Raw genomic sequence first — 23,836 nt, 5'->3', positions numbered from 1 at the left:
ATATTAAGCTATGTGCATGGTGTGTTTTAATGCATACCAGAACTGACTCATTTGGTTGTGCAACGAAGATATAATATAAGTGCTGTTGCATTGAATTGCACAAACGATCTAACATTGTGCATTGAAGAATATTATATTCGCTATGTGCTTAGTGCATTTAAATGCATACCGGAACTGACTCATTCAGTTGTGCAAAGAAGAGATAATATAAGTGATGTTGCATTGCTTTGTACAAACGATCTAACATTGTGCATTGAAGAAAATCATATAAGCTATGTGCTTAGTGCATTTAAAAGCATACCAGAACTGACTCATTCGGTTGTGCAACGAAGATATAACATAAGTACCAACTCATTTCTTTGTGCATTAAAGAGATAACATGAGTGCTCTTGCACTGCATTGCATAACGATGTGCATAACATATTAGCAATGTGCTTGGTGTGTTTTAATGCATACCAGAACTGACTCGTTCGGTTGTGCAACGAAGATATAACATAAGTACTAACTCATTCCTTTGTGCATGAAAGAGATAACATGATTGCTCTTGCACTGCATTGCACTAACGATCTAACGATGTGCATAACATATTAGCTATGTTCTTGGTGTGTTTTAATGCATACCAGAACTGACTCATTCGGTTGTGCAACGAAGAGATAACATAAGTGCGGTTGCATTGCATTGCACAACAATCTAACATTGTGCATTGAAGAATATCATGTAAGCTATGTGCTTAGTGCATTTAAATGCATACCAGAACTGACTCATTCGGTTGTGCAACGAAGATATAACATAAGTACTAACTCATTCCTTTGTGCATGAAAGAGATAACATGAGTGCTCTTGCACTGCATTGCACAACCGATCTAACGATGTGCATAACATATTAGCTATGTTCTTGGTGTGTTTTAATGCATACCAGAACTGACTCATTCGGTTGGTGCAACGAAGAGATAACATAAGGGCGGTTGCATTGCATTGCACAAACAATCTAACATTGTGCATTGAAGAATATCATGTAAGCTATGTGCTTAGTGCATTTAAATGCATACCAGAACTGACTCATTCGGTTGTGCAACGAAGATATAACAGAAGTACTAACTCATTCCTTTGTGCATTAAAGAGATAACATGAGTGCTCTTGCACTGCATTGCATAACGATGTGCATAACATATTATATATACATAGCATAACATATATAACATAGCAATGTGCTTGGTGTGTTTTAATGCATACCAGAAATGACTCATTCAGTTGTGCAACGAAGAGATAATATAAGTGCTGTTGCATTGCTTTGCACAAACGATCTAACATTGTGCATTGAAGAATAACATATAAGACTGTTGCATTGCATTGCATACCAGAACGTTGTACTTTGAGAAAATTAAATTTGTGCTGTTGCATTGAAAATTAAATTTGTGCTGTTGAATTGTTGCATGCAAAAAATATTCCTCTATGCAATGAAAATCACAACATATGTTCTTTCGCATTGCAATGCATACTACAACAAACTTGCATTGAAGGGAAATGATCGCATTAGCCCTTGCATTACAATGCATAGAATAACATAGGAGTTAACATAGGAGTTGCATTACATTGCACAAGGGATCTAAGATTTAGCGTTGAAAAATAACATATAATGTAGCACACATGTTGCATTTCAATGCGTGCCAGAACTAACTCGTTGTGCATTGTAGAAGAAGAGATAACCTAAGTGCTGCTGCATTGCATTGAATCTATTTGATATATATATAACATATATCAAATACATTTATCATTGAATTTATATAACGCGCTTGTTGCGTTGTGCTTTGAGATGATATTTGAGTTTTTGCATTGCATTGCAAAAAAATCTAAATTAACTACTCTATGCAATGAAAACACATAACATATGTGCTTTCGCTTTACACGACTAACATTTGTGTATTAAATGGAAATCATTGAAAAACCTATTCCATTGCAATGAACACAATAACAAACCCATTCAGTTTGTGTAAGGAAGCGATAACATATGTGCATTGCATTACACAAACGATCTAACATTGCGCATTGAAGAATAACATATAAGCTATGCACTTGTTGCAGTGCATTGCATACCAGAACTAACTCATTGGTGCTTTGAGGAGATATAATTTGTGCTGTTTCAGTACATTGCATAAAATCTAAATTATTTCTCTATGCAAAGAAAACCACAATACATGTTCTTTTTTGCATTGAAGGGAAATTATTGCATTAGCTCTTGCATTAACAATGCGCAGAATAACTACCTCATAACTCTTGTTCAACGAAGAGATAACATAGGAGTTGTATTGCATTGCAAAGGCGATCCAAGAATTAGCGTTGAAGAATAACATTTATATGTTATTCTTCAAGCACATGTTGCGAAGCACATGTTGCATTTCAAAGCATGCCAGAACTCTGTGCATTAAAGAGATAACATGAGTGCTGTTGCACTGCATCGCACAAACGATCTGACGATGTCCAATGAAGAATTCCACATCGGAATGAATTATTTCTTGTACACAGCTTATATGTTATTCTTCAATGCACAATGTTTGATCTTGTGTGCACAGCAGATATGTTAATCTCGTCGTTGCAGAATGGAATGGGTTACCTATTGTGTGCAGTGTAAAGCAACGGCTAAAGCAATGATTTCTATACATTCTCGTAGACTCCCTTTGACTCATTCCTGTTCCTGAAGTGACAACTTCAACCATCAAGAGTCCATGAACATTATGTTACTATACATACAAATTGACGTCTTGTGATGTTAAATCAGCCAGAAGTCCATATTTGACATATTGATAATTTTGTTGGCCAAAGGGTCCTCATAGACTTCTTCTCATGAAAACATCAGCTAAACAGCTGTCAATATGTCACCCTCTGAATACATTTTTGGCAAAAGAGTACTTGAACATTAACTTTCTATACATATTGACTCCTTTTGATGTGAAATCCAAAAGTCCATTTTTGACCTAGTGATTATATTTCTAACCAGAGTCAATGAACATTAACTCCACTATATATACACACTGACTTGTCGTAATATTATATGAGGAAGACTATAGTCCATATTTGACCTACTGAACATATTACTTGAAAAAGAGTCCTCAAAATGTTTTTTACTATAATAAACTTAAAGACTCCTTTTAATGTTAAATCAGCCAATATTTGACCCAAAGAACATATTTCTGGCCAAAGAACCCTCGATCTTGAACTTTCTTATACATGCTCATATGTAGACTCTTTCTGATGCTTCATAAACAATAGAGAAGTCCATATCTGACCTATTGAACTTATTTCTGGTCAAAGGGTCCTCAAAAGTTTTTAAACTATATACATTTATAGACTCCTTCTGATGTTGAATCAGCCATACAGAGAACTACTGAACATACTTTTGGCCAAAGAGTTTTTTAACATTAAATTGCCGAACATAATTGACTTTTGATGATACATTAGCCATAAAAAAAAGTGCATTTTTGACCTACTAAACATATTTCTGGCCAAAGATTCCTTAAAGATTAACTTAATATACATTCAGATTTATTTTTTCTGATGTTACTTCAGCCAGACGGCAGTCAAAATTTGAACTACTAAACATTTCTTGTCGAAGAGTATTTGAAACTTGAAATTTCTATACATTCTTGTTGTCTCCTTCCGATATTACCTCAGCCATACAGAAGTTCATTTTTGACCCAAGGAACCTATTTCTGGCTAAAGAGGCCTTAATCTTTAACATTCTATACTTACTCATAGACTCCTGATTCTTCATTAGCCATTTAGAAGTCTGACCTTTTGAACTTATTTTTGAGCAAAGGGTCCTCAAAAGGTTTTAAACTATGTAAACTTATAGACTCCTTCTGATGTTAAATCAGGAATACAGAGGTTCCTTTTTGAACTACTGAACACACTTTTGGCCATAGAGTCTTTGAACATTAACTTTCTATACATTTTGACTCCTTTTGATGTTACATAATCCATACAAAAGTCCACATCTGACCGACTGAACAAATTTCTGGCAAAAGATTCCTTAAACATGAACTTACTATACGTTCAGATTGATTTCCTCTGGTGTATTATCAGCCAGACGGCAGTCAAAATTTGAACTACTAAAACATATTTCTGGCCAAAGAGAAACTTGAACTTTCTATACAAACTTGTTGACTCCTAAAGACATAAAAAAGTTCATATTTGACCCAAAGAACATATTTTTGGCCAGTGTCCTCAATCTTGAACTTTCTATATATTCTTATAGACTCCTTCTGATTATTCATAAGCCATTTAGTCCATATCTGACCGATTGAACTTATTTCTGGTCAAAGGGTCCTCAAATCGTTTAAATTATATACATTTAGAGACTCTTTCTGATGTTAAGTCAGCCATACAGAATTCCAAATTTGAGCTACTGAACATATTACTGCCCAAAGAGTCCTTAAAGTTTAACACTATACATTAAGATTGATTCCTTTTGATGTTATATCAGCCAGACGGCAGTCAAAATTTGAACTACTAAATATATTTCTGGCCAATGAGTATTCGTAACTTGATGCATTCTTGTTGTCTCATTCCGATATTACGTCAGCCATACAGAAGTTCATTTTTGACCCAAGGAACATATTTCTTGCCAGAGAATCCTCGATCTAGAACTTTCTATACATACTCATAGATTAATGCTTCAAAAGCCATTTACAAGCCCATATCAGAACTTTTGAACTTATTTCCGGACAAAATGGCATTTGAGGATTCAAATGGTTTTAAACTATATAAACTTAGAGACTCCTTCTGATGTTAAATCAGCCAATACAGAGGTTACTTATTTGAACTACTAAAACATATTTCTGGCCAAAGAGTAATAGAAACTTTTTTTTTACTATACAAGCTTGTTGACTCCTTCTGATGTCACGTTAAGCATACAGAAATTCATATTTGACCCAAGGAACATATTTCTGGCCAAAGAATCCTCGATTTGAAACTTTCTATACATGCTTATAGACTCCTTCTGATGTTTCATAAGCCACATAGAAGTCCATATCTGACCTATTGAACTTATTACCGGACAAAGGGTGGTCAAATGGTTTTAAACTATATCAACTTAGAGACTCCTTCTGATGTTAAATCAGCCATGAAGAGGTTCCTTTTTGAACTACTGAACATACTTTTGGCCAAAGAGTCTTTGAACATTAAATTCCATACATATTGACTCCTTTTGATGTTAGATTGTCCATACAAAAGTCCACATCTGACCAACAGAACATATTACTGGCCAAAAAGTATTTGAAACTTGAACTTTCTATACAAACTTGTTAACTCCTTCTGATGTCACGTCAGACATACAGAAGTTCATATTTTTGGCTAAAGAATCCCCAATCTAGAACTTTTATATACATACGCATGGACTCCTTCTGATGCTCCATAAGCCATATAGAAGTCCATATCTGACCTATTGAACTTATTACCGGACAAAGGGTGGTCAAATGGTTTTAAACTATATAAACTTAGAGACTCCTTGTGATGTTTAATCAGCCACTCAGAGGTTCCTTTTTGAACTAATGAACATACTTTTGGGCAAAGAGTCTTTTAACATTAAATTGCCATACATACTGACTTTTGATGTTACATAATCCACACAAAAGTCCACATCTGACCTACTGAACAAATTTCTGGCAAAAGATTCCTTAAATATGAACTTACTATAGATTCAGATTTATTTCTTCCTATGTCATATCAGCCAGACGGGAGTCAAAATTTTAACTACTGAGAGAAATTTCTGGCCAAGGGGTACTCGAAACTTGAACTTTCTATACAAACTTGTTGACTCCTTCTGATGTCACGTTAGGCATACAGAAGTTCATATTTGACCCAAGGAACATATTTCTGGCCAAAGTGTCCTCAATCTTGAACTTTCTATACATACTCATAGACTCCTTCATAAGCCATTTAGAAGTCCATATCTGACCTTTTGAACTTATTACCGGACAAAGGGTCCTCAAAAGTTTTTAAACTATATTAACTTATAGACTCCTTCTGATGTTAAATCAGCCATACAGATGTTCCTTTTTGAACTACTGAACATACTTTTGGCCAAAGAGTCTTTGAACATAATTTTTTTATACATATTGACCCTTTTTGATGATACATTAGCCATACAAAAGTCCACATTTAACCTACTGAAAATGTTTCTGGCCAAAGAATATGTTCAACTTATAGACAAAGAATACTATACATTCAGATTGATTTCTTCTGATGACATATCAGCCAGACGGCAGTCAAATTTTGAAACTAATGAAACATATTTTGGGCCGAAGAGTATTCGAAACTTGAACTTTCAATACAAACTTGTTGACTCCTTCAGATGTCACATTAGCCATACAGAAGTTCATTTTTGACCATATCTGACCTCTTGAACTTGTTGATGTTAAATCAGCCATACAGAGGTTCCTTTTTTGAACTACTGAACATACTTTTGGGCAAAGTTTTGGGCAAAGAGTCTTTGAACTTTAAATGGCCATACATATTGACTCCTTTTGATGTTACATTATCCATACAAACGTCCACATCTGACCTACTGAACAAATTTCTGGCCAAAGATTCATTAAAGATGAACTTACTATACATTCAGATTGAATTATTCTGATGTTATATCAGCCAGACGGCAGTCAAAATTTGAACTACTAAAACATATTTCTGGCCAAAGAGAACTAGAAACTTGAACTTTCTATACATACTCGTTGACACCTTCTGATGTTGAATCAGCCATACAGAGAACTACTGAACATACTTTTGGCCAAAGAGTTTTTTAACATTAAATTGCCGAACATAATTGAGCCATACAGATGTTCCTTTTTGAATACAAATTAATACAGAAGTTCATTTTTGACCCAAGGAACATATTCCTTGCCAAGGAATCCTCGATAGAACTTTCTATACACATTCTTAGATTTAGAAGCCCATATCTGACCATTTGAACTTATTTCTGGTCAAAGGGTCCTCAAAAGTTTTTAAACTATATCAACGTATAGACTCCTTCTGATGTTAAATCAGCCATTTTTGAACTACTGAACAAACTTTTAGACAAAAAGTCTTTGAACATTAATTTTTTATACATATTGACCCCTTTTGATGATACATTAGCCATACAAAAGTCCACATTTAACCTACAGAAAATGTTTCTGGCCAAAGATTCCTTAAAGATTAACACTATATATTCAGATTGATTTCTTCTAAAGTCATATCAGCCAGACGGCAGTCAAATTTTGAAACTAATGAACATATTTCTGGCCGAAGAGTATTCGAAACTTGAACTTTCAATATAAACTTGTTGACTCCTTCAGATGTCACGTTAGGCAGAAGTTCATTTTTGACCCAAGGAACATATTTCTTGCCAAAGAATCCTCGATCTAGAACTTTCTATACACACTCATAGACTCCATCTGATGCTTCATAAAAGCCATTTAGAAGCCCATATCTGACCTTTTAAACTTATTTCTGGTCCTCAAAAGTTTTTAAACTATATCAACTTATAGACTCCTTCTGATGTTAAATCAGCCATACAGAGGTTCCATTTTGAACTACTGAACATACTTTTGGCCTACTTTTGAGTCTTTCAAACATTACATTTCCATACATATTGACTCCTTTTGATGTTATATTATCCATACAAAAGTCCACGTTTGACCTACTGAACATATTTCTGGCCAAAGATTCCATAAAGATGAACTTACTATAATTAAATGTCCATACATATTGACTCCTTTTGATGTCATATTATCCATACAAAAGTCCACGTTTGACCTACTGAACCTATTTCTGGCCAAAGATTCCATAAAGATGAACTTACTATTCAGATTGATTTCTTCTGATGTTGTATCAGCCAGACGGCACTCCTTTAAGGAATCTTTAAAGAATCTTTCTGATGCTTCATAAGCCATATATAAGTCCATATCTGACATATTGAACTTATTTCCGGACAAGGGTATTCAAATGGTTTTAAACTATATAAACTTAGAGACTTCTTCTGATGTCAAATCAGCCATACAGAATTCCATATTTGACCTACTGAACATATGACTGGCCAAAGAATCCTTAATGATTAACACTATACATTCAGATTGATTTTTTTTCTGATGTTATATCAGCCAGTCAATGCCAGTCAGTTTTGATGGCAGTCAAAATTTGAACTACTAAACATATTTCTGGCCAAACAGTACTCGAAACATGAACTTTCTACACATACTTGTTGACTCCTGATGTTACGTCACCCATACAGAAGTTCATATTTGACCCAAGTGTAGACTTGGAATTAAAGCCTCTTTTGTTTCCCCGTTATTATTTGATTTACGGGACCGGACACCAGTTATCTTGCCAAGAAAGATTTTTATTCTTATATGTCAGGAGAGAAACTTCAAGATGTTGTATTCATGCCAGGTCAATGCGTTTCCGTGTTTCTCTGAGGTAGTACAGTAAGATTGAGTTTTTATACATCACAGAGAGTCTTACAGCTTCCTTGTAAGGTAACAAAACATGTTGCTCTGAGCTTCTTAAAATTAGAACGTATGTCATACGTATACGTTATGTTTAACATGTCACAATTCACTTCCATATTAAGAACTATCCTTGTTGTTTACATCTGTGATACACTTACATCAGTCGAACATGTTACATTGTACACACCCCATAGCAAAATATAGCTTCCCCCTGTCTGACATATGATCATCTCATGCTTCCATGCTATCTATAGTTTCCCTCATGCGTTCAATTCATGCTTTTGAAACTCCATAAGATAATACAACTGATTATGAATATTAATAAAGAATAATAATACAGATACATAATATTTAATAATGAAATAATATTAAAAGATGAAATTTTGAATCTTCATTTCCCTCCACTGGAACTATGGCCGTCAGTTCCACACCATCATTCCCAGGTGGCCAACCTATAGAAGTGATAGTGAGGAGAAGAAATAGCAGACCAAGAAAATAGACAGAAAGAACAGAAGAATGGAAACAGGAAAGGCAAAAGAAAAGAAAAGAAGAACAAAACAAAACAAAGAACAAAACCCCAACCCATGTTATGTGCCCGTATACTGTGTGTATTTTAATATCTATGTGTATGTATTTAAAATGAACCCCAATCATCTAAGAAAAGAAAAACTAATAAGTCTTCTGTCCGTGCCTGAACTCATTAATTAATTAACTCGTTAATTAATTAAATCCTCCAGTTCCGAACCAAAACAAGAAATTAAAATAAACGTTGATGTTAAAGGATCCTATCCCTTGGGGTTGAAAATCAGTAAACGGATGTTCATTGTTTGTGAGGTAGTGTAGAATGTGTAAAATCTCTTATTTCACGCTGTATGTCCCATTCTTAGTTCTATCCATTTGGTTAGAAATAATCAATTTGACAGGTTTGGTACTTTTCCTTCTAGTAACACATATAAGGACTTGGAATAACTTGCAACCATCTCTAATCACTGTCAATGGAATTGATTCCTGAAATGGAAGCAGAGATATAATTAACATCACTTCTTTGTTCCCAATCTGTAAAACTAATGGATGAACATTGCTCAATCTCAGGCCATAAGCCATCATTATCATCTTGTTCATTCACTAAGCAAGGTTTAACTTGTGACCAATGATACCATCTATCTGTTCCTACACCCTTCCCTTTGAGACAAACACTTGTATCAGTAGTTAGGAGTATCTCATATGGTCCTTCCCATCTAGGCTCTTTCCTAGCAATTCGTTTGATCATAACAAAACTGCCTAACTCGGGAATGTGTGGAATGTCAGTAGTGGTGTGTTTTTCATCCCATTGCTGTTGAGCTTCTCGCACTTTCTTATTATTGTCTTTAGTAGCTTTGTCCAGCATTGCGAGATAGCGTCGTAACTTTTCTTGAAACAAAGTAGAGTCTCCTCCTGTTCCCGCAGGTGGCGGAGCATCAGGAGGTAGAACCATTGCTCTTCCAGTCATTAGTTCAAAAGGGGTTAGTCCTGTAACTCGGTTTGGAGTTGCTCTCAAGTTCCACAGAATAGCAGGTAATAACTTATGCCAACCTTGGCCAGTTTGCAGAATGGCTTTGGTCAAAGATGTTTTCAACGATCTGTTGATGTTTTCAACGATCTGGATGGTACGGAATATGGAATTTTTGTTTAATCCCCATCAATTTCATTGCTTCCTTCATCAATTTTCCAGTGAAATGAGTTCCATTGTCAGAATCAAGTTCATATGGAAGACCCCAGCGAGGAAAAACTTCTTCCACCATTACTCGTGCTGCAGCTTCAGCAGTACAAGTTTTTGTAGGGAATGCTTCCACCCATCTAGTAAATCTGTCCATGATTACAAGTATGTATTGATACCCTCCACTGGGTGATAAAGGTCCTGTGAAATCAATTTGGAGGTGTGTCCATGGACCTGTTGGTCTGGGTGCATGTGACATTCGCACCTTTACAGATTTTCCCACATTTGCTTTGAGGCATATCAAGCATCTCCTACAATAATCATCAATGTCTCTCATCATTCTTGGCCACCACCAAGTCTCACTGATTTGAGATTTCATTGCTTTTGCTCCAGCATGTACCTTTCCATGATACAGCTGCATTAGTTCTCTTCTTGTTCCGATAGGCATCACCACTTGTCCTGTTGGAATTCTCCAGATACCTTGATCATCCTCTTTCGCTCCCGCTTTTATCCATTGTTCTTTCTCTTCATCTGTCTCCAGTTGATATGACAGAAGATGGAGCTCAGGATTATCCTTGCTGTTTTCCTTTACCAAGGTAACAGGAGTAAGAGGAAGTAGAGCTGCTTCTCTAGCTGCTGCATCTGCTGCCGTGTTTCCTTGACTTTCTTTGGACTTGTCAGATTGATGTGATTTTACTTTGATCACGGCTGCTTCTCGGGGTAAGTAAAATGCTGTAATCAAACGACGAATTATGGAAGCATGTTGTATTTCGCTCCCACTGCTAGTGATAAGTCCACGTCTTTTCCACAGAGCAAGGTAGTCATGGACCACGCCAAAAGCATAACGACTATCTGTATAGATGTTGACTCGATCTCCTTCTGATAGTTCAAAGGCTTCTGTAAGTGCTATAAGTTCAGCTACTTGTGCTGAAAATTTCCCAGAAAGGGCTCCTTTCTTTACAACAGTTCCATCTCCTTTCACTACAGCCCATCCAGTATGTCGCTTTCCATCAACATAATAACTGGATCCATCAACCCATAACTCTTTGTCTGGGTTTTCAAGAGGGATTGGATTAACTGGACCAAGACTATCTTCTTCTACTTGTTTTTCACACTCATGTGGTATTCCCTCATGTGGTTCCAGCATCATTGTTGCAGGATTAAGAGACGTGTCCCTGATGATTTCCACTCTTAAATCCTTGTTCAACAAAGTTGCTTCCCATTTTGCTCTTTTTGCATCAGTTATGGTTTTGATGTTCGTGTTATTCAACAGTGTCACTATACTGTGTGGAGTGTGCAATATGATAGTTTGTGCTCCTATCAGATTCTCAACAGCATCCACTGCCCATGTGGCACCATCGAGGGCTTGTATACATCGTGGTTGCCCAATCATAGTGACAGGAATCTTTGTGGAAAAGTATCCAACTGGTCTGTATCGATCACCTGGTTTTTGACACAGTACTGCTGAATACATCTCATCTCCTACCCTGGTCCACAAATGAAAATGCAACCGTCCATCAGGAAGTCCCAAAGCTGGGGCTGAAGTCAGTTTTTCTTTCATAGAAGTAAACGCTTCCTCAGCTTCCGGTGTCCAGTTTATCTGTTCCACTCCAGGCTTTCCTCCCTTGTACAGGTCGATGAGGGGGCTGGTGATGCTAGCAAAATCAGGTATATACTGACGACAATAGTTGAAAAGTCCCATCACCTTCCGCATTCCTGTAACTGTTAGAGGTTTTGGAAGTTGTCGTAATGCCTCTACACCCTCTGTTGTCATTCTCCTTCCCTCCACAGATATTTCTTGGCCCAAATAGATAACCTTGGATTTGGCCAGCTGTGCTTTGTCGGGGTTAACTTTGAATCCCCCTTTCCTAAGGGCTTGTAGGACAACATTCAGAGCAAATACATGGCTGTTTTCATCTGGGCTTGCAGTTAACGTCATCAACATATTGGAGGCAAACACTTCCTGATTTCTCAATTTCAGCTTTTTGCTCCGTTAAGAACTGGTCCAAAGCTCTATGAAATACAACAGGAGAAAGATTAAGACCTTGTGGGAGTCTGTTCCAAACATACTGTTTTGCGCCCACTGTAAAGGCTAATTTCTCTTGAGATCTTTTGTCTATAGGTATAGACCAGAAAGCCGACAGTACATCCAGTACCGTAAAAATTTTAGCATCTCCTGGAATATCATTCAGAATGGTGGCAGGATTGGCCACAATAGGATGCGGTTTTGGTGTTACACTGTTAAGTCTTGTGTAATCAATGGTTAATCGCCATGAGTTATCAGATTTCTTGACAGGCCAGACAGGACTATTAGTGGTAGATGAAGTTTGTCTGATGATGATTCCTTCAGCTTCCAAGTCTGCCACTATCTCCTCCACGGCTCGTCTTGCTTCAGGTCGGATGGGGTATTGTTTATGAGGGGCATGTATCGGTCCCTCAATAACAATGGGATCAATGTTGGCTTTGCCACAATCCAATTTGTGTTTAGCCCAAACATCCGGATATAGACTGCACAGAAGACCCCACACACCGTCTTTTTTCCAGTTTCTGATAATTGGTTTTGCTGTACCAACAGACCTTAGATTACATGTGCGATCTTCGTGTGGTATTATCCCAGCAGTTGTAGCGATTTGACGACTGTCAGTGAATATGATCATGTTCAACAATGGAAGAATGTCCATGCCAATAAGGCTTCCTTGTGAATTCGGCCCAACCCAGAAAGATGTCCATAAGACTTCATCTTCATGTATTTGCAGTGGAACTTGAATACTTTTGCGAAATTTTGTGATACCTCCTCCAACTCCTTCAACTTCCATAGTTTCATCTGTTGTAGGTAGATTCAGATCTGTTATTGAAATGGCTGCTCCTGTGTCAACAAGGATGTCACATGGGTGGCCCCCTATTAATGCATTGACAAAAAGGCGATTGTCTCTTTTCTTACTAATACAGGGGGCCGCTGATTCCTATTGCGGACGCATAATTCCCTCAATGAGCTGACGGACTTGTGCTTCAGTCCACGTCTTCCCTTGAGGGGTTTCATTATGGTTTTTTGCACTGACCTGTCTAAATGATGGACCTTGACCTTCTGCTCCACCTCCTTTAGCCCAACAATCTATGTTGGAGTGTCCACGCTTTCCACAGTTGCTGCAGAAAATCACCCTATTCTTTGTGTCCTTGTTGTATTGAGCTGTTGCCACTCCTCTTCGATATGGCTTGTTTCCTTCTTCTTTATTTGATCTCATAGCCATCTCTAAGCGGCCAGCCCATTGCATAATTTGGTCAAATGTCTCACCTGGGTTGACTCCAAGTGATAAGGCTTGTTGGTATTTTGCGCTAAGTCCATCCACAAGTGTGTCAGTGAACTGTACATCATCTCTGTCAGGTTGTTTCTTGGCACAGAGAGCCCATCTCTCATAAGCATTCCACTTACGTAGAGCATATTCATCTGGAGATTCATCATCCTTTTGCTTAATCAATGTCACTAATGTGAAAGGAATTTTACCACTGCCCAAGATTTCCTGGATTTCTTTTCGGAACACATTTAATGCTTGCCAAAGACCCAGGGGTCGTCCCTGGCTATCAACCCACAAATCTATCCATTGGGCGGTTGTTATCGAAGCTGGCAAGCGTTCCCATCTGTCTCTTGGGATTTTAGCTTTCACAATGGTGTGTATGTCTCTTAATGACATTTGATGTGCTTCAATCAATGAGTCTAATTCTCGCCAAAACTCTGTGTTTGGATCTTGTCTCTTCAGAGGAGGCAAGGCTGTGAGAATGGCTTGACGTTCTCCTGGTGTGAATGGTCTCTCTTCTGTCATCATTTCAGATCCTTCCCTTTTAATTACAGGTGAAGAAAATTCAGGACCGATCTTGTCAATTGTGATCATGTCGTCATCTCTTGTCTCATCACCCCAGTCAGAATCATAATTCCGAGCTGGTGTACATCGCAGCATGTCTCTGTTTGGCTGAACTGTTTTAGATCTTGTTATTACCGGAGCTGCTTGTACAGATGCAATATACATTTTGGAAAAAGGAAAAAAAACAACTCTAATAATTTCTGTTTTCCTTTTTTTTGTTTGTCTTAACTCAGATCAATTTATATATATATATATATGTATTTTAAAGTTGCTCTCAGATCAGTCTTTTCCTCCAAACACTGAACAGCTTTCTTGTCAAAATCAGAATGCATGCAATTTTAGCTTCTATTCCATTGATACCCTTCTTCTAAGGGTTCAATCCTCTGCGTATTTACGTTTTAGGGTTTATTGTATTTTTTTTAATACTGCACTGTACTAACTTCAAGCACAGACCCGCCACTGTAAACCGCTATAAATCACTGCTTGTCAAACTATCCTCGTCTTTTTCTGAAACGATTCTTCGTGTATTGGATATATTTTAGAGATAAATCTGCCCTTTATCGCAGTTTCCCAATATTCCAACCACCTTGCAAGCTAATTGCTAAATCGCCTTACAGCTTTTTCCAAAATTTGACTAAGATGGTCTTTTTTCTAAAAAAGATCCACTTTCTAAAGTTTTTTAAAAAATGAAAAAGACTTCCCCAGCATCATTCAATATTCAGAGGTTTACTGACCAGAGCAACTCAAATAAGCCACATCAAATTATAATTATTTAATTTTTTCTTTTTTTTCTGACACATATATTCATTGGCAACACAACTGGTACTTTAAATAACACAGTTCTTTTAAGCAGTTTCAGTCAATGTCCAATCATCAGGCAGACTTAGAATTATTTTTAGAATAGAAAAAGTCTTACCTTGAATGATTGAGACAAATGCCTGAAGATGCAATCCTGTTCTTCGTGACGCCAAATGTAGACTTGGAATTAAAGCCTCTTTTGTTTCCCCGTTATTATTTGATTTACGGGACCGGACACCAGTTATCTTGCCAAGAAAGATTTTTATTCTTATATGTCAGGAGAGAAACTTCAAGATGTTGTATTCATGCCAGGTCAATGCGTTTCCGTGTTTCTCTGAGGTAGTACAGTAAGATTGAGTTTTTATACATCACAGAGAGTCTTACAGCTTCCTTGTAAGGTAACAAAACATGTTGCTCTGAGCTTCTTAAAATTAGAACGTATGTCATACGTATACGTTATGTTTAACATGTCACAATTCACTTCCATATTAAGAACTATCCTTGTTGTTTACATCTGTGATACACTTACATCAGTCGAACATGTTACATTGTACACACCCCATAGCAAAATATAGCTTCCCCCTGTCTGACATATGATCATCTCATGCTTCCATGCTATCTATAGTTTCCCTCATGCGTTCAACTCATGCTTTTGAAACTCCATAAGATAATACAACTGATTATGAATATTAATAAAGAATAATAATACAGATACATAATATTTAATAATGAAATAATATTAAAAGATGAAATTTTGAATCTTCACAAGGAACATATTCAGGGACGTGCACAGGAATTTTGTGGGGCAGTTGCTCTGACCTGAAAAAAGGGCACTACCCCCAAAACTCACGGGCTATATGAAGGAATATATTCAGTTGAATTTTGCCCATACAAATTGCCTTATCTGATCGTGTTTATTTCCAAACGCAATGCCTCATATTATGGTCTTATTATTATTTATAAAGATTGCAAACGTCAAAGATGACAGGTTTATGATATACAACTTTGTAAACAGTATACAAAATGTATTAACAATATGTTAAATGTCACCAAAATACACATGAGAAAAAGAGTTCCTCATATTATTGTTTATTGTTTTTTAATTATTATTATTATTATTTTGTTTTGTTTTTTAAATAAATAATCTGGATTGAATTGACAGATGGGGAAAAACTCGCTTCTAATAAAATAAAATAAAACGCTTAGATTTCGGAAAAAATACAATCCTTTTTTAACCTTTTGGCTTCCCGTACATTCAATTGTGCTTTTTGCTCATCTGGGCAACTACGCATGATTTGTAGTATGATTGCGTAAAGGGAACAGGAATTCCGGTAAGGAACAGAATCGACTGCTACACCCAGTGCCGATCCTGACCTCCCTGTGGCCCTAAGCAAAATTCTGCTAAGGGGCCCTCTGATGTCGTGAGCTATGTAAACCATTTGCCATTGCCACAGTCACACCTGACACTTCAGCACTCCCATCCTCCCCCCTTTAAACAAAACAGTCAAATAATAAGTACAACAATATAGAACAGAATGAGGTTCAAACACACAATATTTATTGAATAGAGTATTTTCTATAGAATGTTAAGATAATAAGTGAATATTATTAAGTAAGTGAATATTAACGTAAACATAAATAAGAAGAAAATAATAAATAATAACCCTGAGCTTTGGCTTTTGGGATTAACTTTGGTTCTTTCTACAGCCTGGGCATTTTCGGCATCAGTATGATTTTTTTATTTTTTTTATTATGCATGTTGAAGCAATTCTTGATTTATGGTTATTATTTACTGAGGGATGTGCATCCATTTTGACCAGTATGTCCAGCTAATCAACATTTTTAATTCAATATAGCCTATAAATCAATAGTCAATCAATGTCAAATTGTCAATACATTGCTTTCTATCTTGCATAATTAGTGCAGTTGTTTAGAGTTTTCAACTACACTGAGACTTGATAATCAGTGTCTTGTTTTGAAAGTATAATGTGTACTTTGATTGGGAGTGCCATCATTCACGTGCATATATTGTACAGTATGTCTGGTCTCCACATATTTCTGCTTGAAAAATGCGCGTTTCATTTCGTGCACGCGCATGAACGCACGATAACACACGCGACGCGGTTATGTTTTCCGAGCTGCAGTAAAAAACACCGTTGCACTTTGTCGTTTATCAAAATCAAACGTAATAAATAATTGTATTTTACTCTCACTTTTGTCAGCCACAAAGTGATGCAAGAGATGCACTGCCTGCCCAGCTAGGTTAGCAAGACCGAAAAACATCAAACTTTGCTGACATCAAACTTAGAGAGGAGAGAACACAAGTTTACCTGATTGTTGTTCCCGCAATTCACTCTCATGGTTTTTTTCTTCTTCCTCTTTTCGTGACCAGAAGGATAGTTTCGCTTCATTTTGTCGTAGATGTTGTAGCTACACATTTGACGGCGCGTTATGACTATGACACGAGATGGAGACGTGGCCTTAAGCAATTTGCGTGGCCCTACGCCGGTCGCGTGCAGTCTATGGTCGCGTGCAGCGTTTGCCCTTCATACTGACTTTCACTTTCGGTGCCCGAATGGAAGTGAATGAGGCTTTGCGATTTTTTTTTTTTTTTTTATCTAGGCCTACGTGAAATTCTGCATCCATTGTACGATTTAATTTTTTTCTCGGAAGGGCAACTTGAGTGAGAAGGGCATATGGGCAGTTGCCCGGGCAACATGAGCAACCCCCCTGTGCACGTCCCTGAACATATTTCTGGCCAAAAGATCCTTGATCTTGAACTTCTATACATACTCTTTCTGATGCTTCATGAGAAATAAATTAGAATGTATAGTGTTAATCTTTAAGGACTCTTTGGGCAGTAATATGTTCAGTAGGTCAAAAATGAAATTCTTTATTGCTGATTTAACATCAGAAGGAGTCACGGAGTATGTATAGAAAGTTCAAGTTTCGAGTACTCTTTGGCAAAAAAAAATTTCAGCAGGTCAAAAATGGACTTTTGTCAGGCTGATATAACATCAGAAGAATTCAATCTCAGTGTATAGTGTTAATCTTCAAGGACTCTTTGGTCAGAAATATGTTCAGTAGGTCAAATATGGATTTATGTATGGCTGATTTCAAATATGGTCATATTTCAAGGTCAAATATGAAATTCTGAATGGCCCTAAGTTTAAATCGTTTAAAAACCATTTGAGGACTCTTTGACCAGAATTAAGTGTAATAGGTTCAATATGGAAGTTAAGTTCAGAAGTTAAGTTCAATATGGACTTCTATATGGACTTCTATATGGCTTATGAAGCACCAGAAGAAGTCTATGACTATGTATTGAAAGTTAAAAATCGAGGATTCTTTGGCCAGAAATATGTTCAGTAGGTCAAATATGAACTTCTGTATTTCTGACGTAACATCAGAAGGAGTCAGCAAGTATGTATATAAAGTTCAAGTTTCGAGTGCTCTTTGGCCAGAAAAAGGTTCAGTAGGTCAAATATGAACTTCTGAATGGCTGATTTAACATCAGAATGAGTCTCTAAGTTTAAATCGTTTAAAAAACATTTAAGGACCCTTTGACCAGAATTAAGTTCAATAGGTCAAATATGAACTTCTGTATTGCTGACGTAACATCAGAAGGAGTCAACGTATAGATTATTTAAGCTTCGAGTACTCTTTGTCTAGAAATATGTTTAGTAGTTGACTGCCGTCTGGCTGATATAACATCAGAACAAATCAATCTGAATGTATAGTAAGTTAATCTTTAAGGAATCTTTGGCCAGTAGGTCAAATGTGGACTTTTGTCAGGCTGATATAACATCAAAAGGAGTCAATATGTATTACTTTAGCCAAAAGTATGTTCAGTTGTTCAAACAGGAACCTCTGTATTGCTGATTTAACATCAGAAAGAGTCAACAAGTATGTATAGAAAGTTCAAGTTTCGAGTACTCTTTGGCCAGAAATATGTGTAGTAGTTCAAATTTTGACTGACGTCTGGCTAATATAACATTGGAAGAAATCAATTTGAATGTATAGTAAGTTAATCTTTAAGGAGTCTCTGGCCAGAATATGTTCAGTTGGTCAAATGTGGACTTTTGTATGGATAATGTAAAATCAAAAGGAGTCAATATGTAAGGAAAGCTAATGTTCAAAGACTCTTGGGCTAAAAGTATGTTCATTAGATCAAAAAGGAACCTCTGTATGGCTGATTTAACATCAGAAGGAGTCAACGAGTGATATATAGAAAGTTCAAGTTTCGTTCTTTGGACACATTTTTTTTCAGTAGGTCAAATATGGACTTTTGTCAGGCTGATATAACATCAGAAACATTCAATCTCAATTTATAGTGTTACTGTTTAATGACTCTTTGGTCAGAAATATGTTCAGTAGGTTTTAACATCAGTCTGTAAGTTTATATAGTTTAAAACCATTTGAGGACCCTTTGACCAGAATTAAGTTCAATAGGTCAGATATGGACTTCTATATGGACTTCTATGTGGTTTTTGAAGCACCAGAAGAAGTCAATGACTATGTATAGAAAGTTAAAAATCAAGGATTCTTTGGCCAGAAATATGTTCAGTAGGTCAAATATGAACTGCTGTATTGCTGACGTAACATCAGAAGGAGTCAACGTATAGATTATTCAAGTTTCGAGTACTCTTTGGCTAGAAATATGTTTAGTAGTAAAAATTTTGACTGCCGTCTGGCTGATATAACATCAGAACAAATCAATCTGAGTCTATAGTAAGTTAATCTTTAAGGAATCTTTGGCCAGACATATGTTCAGTAGGTCAAATGTGGACTTTTGTCAGGCTGATATAACATCAAAAAGAGTCAATATGTATGGAAAGCTAATGTTCAAAGACTCCTTGGCCAAAAGTATGTTCAGTTGTTCAAACAGGAACCTCTGTATTGCTGATTTAACATCAGAAAGAGTCAACAAGTATGTATGGAAAGTTCAAGTTTCGAGTACTCTTTGGCCAGAAATATGTGTAGTAGTTCAAATTTTGACTGACGTCTGGCTGATATAACATTGGAAGAAATCAATTTGAATGTATAGTAAGTTAATCTTTAAGAAGTCTCTGGCCAGAAATATGTTCAGTAGGTCAGATGTGGACTTTTGTATGGCTAATGCAACATCAAAAGGAGTCATTATGTATAGAAACCTAATGTTCAAACTGACTCTTTGTCCAAAAGTATGTTCAGTAGTTCAAAAAGGAACCTCTGTATTGCTGATTTAACATCAGAAGGAGTCTATAAGATTATATAATTTAAAACCTTTGAGGACCCTTTTACCACAAATAAGTTCAATAGGTCAGATATGGATTTCTGTATTGCTGACGTAACATCAGAAGAGTCAACGTATAGAAAGTTCAAGTTTAAGTTTAGTAGTTCAAATTTAACTGCCGTCTGGTTGATATCAGAACAAATCAATCTGAATGTATAGTAAGTTAATCTTAAAGGAATCTTTTGTCAGAAATATGTTCAGAAGGTCAGCTAATGTTCAAAGACTCTTGGGCTAAAAGTATGTTAATTTTATCAAAAAGGAACCTCTGTATGGCTGATTTAACATCAGAAGGAGTCATGCATAGAAAGTTCAAGTTTCGAGTACTCTTTGGACAAATTATTTTTCAATAGGTAAAATATGGACTTTTGTCAAGCTGATATAACATCAAAAGAATTCAATCTCAATGAGTGTTAATGTTTAATGACTCTTTGGTCAGAAAAATGTTCAGTAGGTTTTAACATCAGAATGAGTCTCTAAGTTTACATAGTTTAAAACCCTTTGAGGACCCTTTGACCAGAATTAAGTTCAAAAGGTCAGATATGGACTTCTATATGGCTTATGAAGCCCCAGAAGAAGTCTATGACTATGTATAGAAAGTTAAAAATCGAGGATTCTTTATATGTTCAGTAGGTCAAATGTGAACTGCTGTATTGCTGACCTAACATCAGAAGGAGTCAACGTATAGATTATTCAAATTTTGAGTACTGCCAGTTCAAATTTTGACTGCCGTCTGGCTCTCTGGGTGATATATCATCAGAATAAGATTCTGTAAATGTATAGAAAGTACATAATCGAGGACTTTCATTGCATTGAAAAGTTCAATACAACAACTAATTGATTTCATTTTGTATTGAATTTATGAGAACATATGCATTACAATGTATACCAGAACTACCGGTAACTCCTTTCAATAAGCATTTAAGTGATAACATAGTGCTTTTGCATTTGCTTGAATAAAAGATCTAACTTATCCTCTGTGCAAAGAAAACACAACACATTCAATTGAGTATTGAAGGAAAATCATTGCATTAGTTTTTGCTTTAAAATTGCAATGTACTAATTCCGCTGGATCAAACATTTTGCCTTGAAGAATATCATATAAGTATCATTGTATATCATTGTATTCCAGGACTGACTCATTTGGTTGTGCAACGAAGAGATAACATAAGTGCTGTTGCATTGCATTGCATTGCACAAATGATCTAACATTGCACATTGAAGAATAACATATAAGCTAATCATTTACCATATGCAATGAAAAATGCAAAAATTGCATTGCACAAGCTATCTAAGAATTAGCGTTAAGCAGCATATTAAGCAAAACACGTTGCATTTCAATACATGCCAAAACTAACTAATTAATTTGTGCATTAAAGAGATAACATGAGTGCTCTTGCACTGCATTGCACAAACGATCTAACGATGTGCATTGAAGAATAACATATAAGCTATGTGCTTGGTGCATTTCAATGCATACCAAGAACTGACTTATTCGGTTTTGCAACGAAAAGATAAACTGTGCTGTTGCATTGCATTGCAGAAACGATCTTACTTTGTGCATTGAAAAATAATATATATAATATAAATAACATGAGCTTGTTACATTGCATTGCATACCAGAGCTAACTCATTGCGTTGTGCTTTGAGGATAACATTTGTGTTGTTGCATTGCATTGCAAAAAAAAAATCTAAATTCCATTACAATAAATACAATAACAAACCCATTCATTTTGTGCAACGAAGCGATAACATATGTGCTGTTGCTTGCATTGCACAAAACGATCTAATATTGCACATTGAAGAATAACATATAAGCTATGCACTTGTTGCATTGCATACCAGAACTAACTCATTGCGTTGTGCTTTGAGGAGATAACGTGTGCCGTTGCATTGCATTGCAAAAAAAAAATCTAAATTATTTCTCTATGCAATGAAAACCACAACATATGTTCTTTCGGATTGCAATGCATACTACAACAAACATTCATTTCTGCATTGAAGGGAAATTATTGCATTAGCTCTTGCACTACAATGCATAAAATGACCTCATACCTCTTGTGCAACGAAGAGATAACATAGCGTTAATTAAAGAATTAGTGTTAAGCAGCATTTAAGCAAAACACATGTTGCATTTCAATACATGCCAAAACAAACATTCATTTGTGCATTAAAGATATAACATGAGTGCTCTTGCACTGCATTGCAAAAACAGTCTAACGATGTGCATTGAAGAATAACATATTAGCTATGTGCTTGGTGTGTTTCAATGTATACCAGAACTGACTCATTCGGTTGTGCAACGAAGAGATAACATAAGTGCTGTTCATTGCATTGGTCAAACGATCTAACATTGCGCATTGAAGAATAACATATAAGCTATGCACTCTTGCATTGCCTTGCATACCAGAACTAACTCATTGCGTTGTAATTTGAGGAGACAAAATTTGTGGATTGCATTTTTTTTGCATTGCATTGCAAAAAAAAAATTCCTCTATTCAATGAAAACCACAACATATATTCTTTCGCATTGCAATGCATTGAATTAAGTATATACAACAAACTTGCATTGAAGGGAAATTATCGCATTAGCTGTTGCATTAACTACCTCATACCTCTTGTGCATTAAAGAGTCTAACGATATGCATTGAAGAATGTCATATAAGCTATGTGCTGAGTGCATTTAAATGCATACAAGAACTGACTCATTCGGTTGTGCAACAAAGAGATAACATGAGTGCTCTTGCACTGCATTGCACAAACGATGTAACGATGTGCATAACTTATTAGCTATGTGCTTGGTGTGTTTTAATGCATACCAGAACTGACTCATTCGGTTGTGCAACGAAGAGATAATATAAGTGCTGTTACATTGAATTGCACAAACGATCTAACATTGTGCATTGAAGAATATTATATTCGCTATGTGCTTAGTGCATTTAAATGCATAGAACTGACTCATTCGGTTGTGCAACGAAGAGATAATATAAGTGCTGTTGCATTGAATTGCACAAACGATCTAACATTGTGCATTGAAGAATATTATATTCGCTATGTGCTTATTGCATTTAAATGCATAGAACTGACTCATTCGGTTGTGCAACGAAGAGATAACATGACTCATTCCTTTGTGCATTAAAGAGATAACATGAGTGCTCTTGCACTGCATTGCACAAACGATCTTACGATGTGCATAACATATTAGCTATGTGCTCGGTGTGTTTTAATGCATACCAGAACTGACTCATTCGGTTGTGCAACGAAGAGATAATATAAGTGCTGTTGCATTGAATTGCACAAACGATCTAACATTGTGCATCGAAGAATATTATATTCGCTATGTGCTTAGTGCATTTAAATGCATAGAACTGACTCATTCGGTTGTGCAACGAAGAGATAACATGACTCATTCCTTTGTGCATTAAAGAGATAACATGAGTGCTCTTGCACTGCAGTGCACATACGATCTAACGATGTGCATAACACATTAGCTATGTGTGTTTTAATGCATACCAGAACTGACTCATTCGGTTGTGCAACGAAGACATGAGTACTAACTTCTTCCTTTGTGCATTAAAGAGATAACATGAGTGCTCTTGCACTGCATTGCACAAACGATCTAACGATGTGCATAACACATTAGCTATGTGTGTTTTAATGCATACCAGAACTGACTCATTCGGTTGTGCAACGAAGAGATAATATAAGTGCTGTTGCATTGAATTGCACAAACG

Source organism: Rhinichthys klamathensis, unplaced genomic scaffold (genome assembly GCF_029890125.1).
Source record: "Rhinichthys klamathensis goyatoka isolate OS25496 unplaced genomic scaffold, OSU_Roscu_1.1 h1tg000006l_1, whole genome shotgun sequence".
NCBI classification, from domain to species: Eukaryota; Metazoa; Chordata; class Actinopteri; order Cypriniformes; family Leuciscidae; genus Rhinichthys; species Rhinichthys klamathensis.
Note: the sequence above shows the minus strand (reverse complement) of the source record.